Source organism: Triticum dicoccoides, chromosome 3A, assembly GCF_002162155.2.
Source record: "Triticum dicoccoides isolate Atlit2015 ecotype Zavitan chromosome 3A, WEW_v2.0, whole genome shotgun sequence".
NCBI lineage: Eukaryota > Viridiplantae > Streptophyta > Magnoliopsida > Poales > Poaceae > Triticum > Triticum dicoccoides.
The window spans coordinates 10,617,293-10,621,191 of record NC_041384.1 but is presented as its reverse complement, the minus strand read 5'-3'; positions in this window follow the sequence as shown (position 1 = coordinate 10,621,191).

Below are 3,899 nucleotides of genomic sequence, written 5' to 3'. Positions count from 1 at the left end.
GTAGAACTGGCCAGCCAGTTTAACCGCGTTTTCAGAAATATTAATTTTAGAACACATGGGCTGCTTTGCAAGAGAGAGAGAGAGACCATGTCAACCGTGAACTGTGTCAACTGCAGGCGAGCTATATTCTAATTCTAAATATACTAAATCTAGCCAGGTTTCTTTTATCTGTTTTTTTGATGATTAAAACTAAAAAAGCTAAATGGGCTGAGCCTATAGTGTATACGTAGAAAAGTGAGTACAATTTGTGAAAAGTCCATACTACCCTTTATACGTAGAACTGGCCAGCCAGTTTAACCGCGTTTTCAGAAATATTAATTTTAGAACACATGGGCTGCTTTGCAAGAGAGAGAGAGACCATGTCAACCGTGAACTGTGTCAACTGCAGGCGAGCTATATTCTAATTCTAAATATACTAAATCTAGCCAGGTTTCTTTTATCTGTTTTTTTTCGAGTTTTTTTACAGTGGTAGCAAGACCAATGAGGTGGTGACACGCTATTTACTGGGGGACCTTGCGGGGTATGCTTTCGTGTGCGCTTGGCGATTTTTCTGCCCACCGCTTCGTTCCTTTTGTTTTTTGTCTTTTCCTGTGTAGAGTCAAGTGGCTGTGCTCTTTGGTCCATGGTTCTCTTCTTGATTCTCTCCCACTCTCCGGAAGTCTCCAGACCAATCCGATGCTGCTGTTGCGTCACCGTTCCACCGCCCGACGTTTCTATAAAAGGGCTTGCTTCGACCATTCGGGTCGTCCCGTAGCGCCCAATTACTGAATCGCGCTGCCGGAGCCCCCCGTCCTAGATCCCTGCCGCCATGGCCATCTTGAGATCGTTGTCCCTGCCACTCTGCGTGTCGCGTTGCTATACGTCGACGGCGACCTCTCCTTGGCGCTTGACGTAGGCCGGTCGACGGCTGTGGATTGCCTGCCGCTGCCGCTGCCTTGGTTTCCGATGCGGGCTGGCCGCACCCCTCGCGTCTCTGCATCTCCGTACCTCATGAACACTCCCGGGTGTCATGTTGCTGCCATCCGCCCGTGCCCATCCTGCGATAGCAACGCCATGGATGACGACGGCAGACAGGCCAGTCCCGCCGCGTGCCCGGACGCATCCAGGCGGTTGGCGGTGCAGAAGACAGCCATTGGTGGCCGGATTTGGGGCCGGGAAAAAGAGAGAAGGGGATGGGGAGGCCCTGCGGTGCCGGTGGCTGTTTCTCAAAAAAAAGAAATCTGTGGTGAGTCTCACTGGCTCTATTCTTCTTCTTGCTTCCTTTCAATTTGTTTTGTGATCTGGCTCTGCTCCTCTCCCTCCTGGCTTCTCTCTCAATCTGCCACTGCTAATTTATCTGTCTTCCTGGCTGCAACCGCAACTCCCTCTCCCCCCCTGACCATGCGTTGGCTCTGCTGCTTTTTCTCCCATGGCGCAACGGCTTCTCCCTCTCACTGCGGTGGCTGCTGATGGCCCCTCTCTCGTGAGCTCCTCTCTCAGTATATGGTATAATGAGCGACATGTATATTGGCCAATTTTCACGGATGGTTCGATTCAAACACGGCAGACTTCTGTACTTCTACCCCTTCCAATTTGCTTCCTTTTTGTAATTCAGTTTCAAGAAGTTACAGTATGGGCTTGAGTGTTGCTTAGTGATATGCATACTTATAAATTCATGTCCTAATTACCTGTTTGATGTTTTAGTGTAATGGTAAAAAGTAAAGTGGCATTCAAAACCTTCCCTGAGTCTGTGAGATCAGGATAGTACAGGGATGTAACAATGTTTATCATGCCCTCCATGTTTTTTTATGATTGTTCTGAACATCAGTTTACCTGAAGCAACCTTGCTATTTGCTACATTAAGAGGTGTTCAGTTTCTTCTAGAAATATTTTCTGTGTTATCATGTCATTGCACCATGCATGATTAACATACATGGAGTGAAGCGATAACATAGACAACTGGAGGCAAACAAGAATTTAGTCTACTGGAGTAAGCCTTGCATATTATGAGTATGCTAGATACATCCCAAAAGGTTTTCTTGGTTTTGGAAACCTCGGCTTCCCAGCCATTTTTTCCGGCTTTGGGACATTCTCGAAGGTCGTGAACCTTGTTTTTTCTTTTTTCTCATTTTATATTCTCTCTTGTTCATTTTTTGTCTTCTTTGACTTTTCGTTTATTCTGTTTATTGTTTCTGTTTCTCATATATTAAAAAATTTCGGAATTCATTTTTTTTCATATTCTTCTGGAATTCCAAATTCATTACTGTTTTAAAAAAATGTACATGTTTAAAATTTTGTTCTTTAAAAAAAAACTGTTCGTGTTTTGACATTCTGAGCAAGTTTGAAAGGCATGAACATTTTTTTTGAAATTTATGTACAATTTAAAAAAAACAAATATTAGTCTTTTATAAACAAAACAGGGAAACTAGAAACCGTAACAAAAACCGTGCAAAAAAACATAAACCAAAGAGTAAAGGTGCTGTGTTTTTTTTCTTGGCGTTGTGTCTCTCAAACAAGAAGAAGAAAACAAGGTTAGTAAGCATATCAGACGTGCTAGCCCAGATGGTTTGTGCGGTTACACGTAGTGCATGAGGGCTGTAGTTCGAGTCCAAAAGCTAAATGGGCTGAGCCTATAGTGTATACGTAGAAAAGTGAGTACAAGTTGTGAAAAGTCCATACTATTCTTTATATGTAGAACTGGCCAGCCAGTTTAACCGCGTTTTCAGAAATATTAATTTTAGAACACATGGGCTGCTTTGCAAGAGAGAGAGAGAGACCATGTCAACCGTGAACTGTGTCAACTGCAGGCGAGCTATATTCTAATTCTAAATATACTAAATCTAGCCAGGTTTCTTTTATCTGTTTTTTTGATGATTAAAACTAAAAAAGCTAAATGGACTGAGCCTATAGTGTATACGTAGAAAAGTGAGTACAATTTGTGAAAAGTCCATACTACCCTTTATACGTAGAACTGGCCAGCCAGTTTAACCGCGTTTTCAGAAATATTAATTTTAGAACACATGGGCTGCTTTGCAAGAGAGAGAGAGAGAGAGAGAGACCATGTCAACCGTGAACTGTGTCAACTGCAGGCGAGCTATATTCTAATTCTAAATATACTAAATCTAGCCAGGTTTCTTTTATCTGTTTTTTTTCGAGTTTTTTTTACAGTGGTAGTAAGACCAATGAGGTGGTGACACGCTATTTACTGGGGGACCTTGCGGGGTATGCTTTCGTGTGCGCTTGGTGATTTTTCTGCCCACCGCTTCGTTCCTTTTGTTTTTTGTCTTTTCCTGTGTAGAGTCAAGTGGCTGTGCTCTTTGGTCCATGGTTCTCTTCTTGATTCTCTCCCGCTCTCCGGAAGTCTCCAGACCAATCCGATGCTGCTGTTCCGTCACCGTTCCACCGCCCGACGTTTCTATAAAAGGGCTTGCTTCGACCATTCGGGTCGTCCCGTAGCGCCCAATTACTGAATCGCGCTGCCGGAGCCCCCCGTCCTAGATCCCTGCCGCCATGGCCATCTTGAGATCGTTGTCCCTGCCACTCTGCGTGTCGCGTTGCTATACGTCGACGGCGACCTCTCCTTGGTGCTTGACGTAGGCCGGTCGACGGCTGTGGATTGCGTGCCACTGCCGCTGCCTTGGTTTTCGATGCGGGCCGGCCGCACCCCTCTCGTCTCTGCATCTCCGTACCTCATGAACACTCCCGGGGTGTCATGTTGCTACCATCCGCCCGTGCCCATCCTGCGATAGCAACGCCATGGATGACGGCGGCAGACAGGCCAGTCCCGCCGCGTGCTCGGACGCATCCAGGCGGTTGGCGGTGCAGAAGACAGCCATTGGTGGCCGGATTTGGGGCCGGGAAAAAGAGAGAAGGAGATGGGGAGGCCCTGCGGTGCCGGTGGCTGTTTCTCAAAAAAAAAA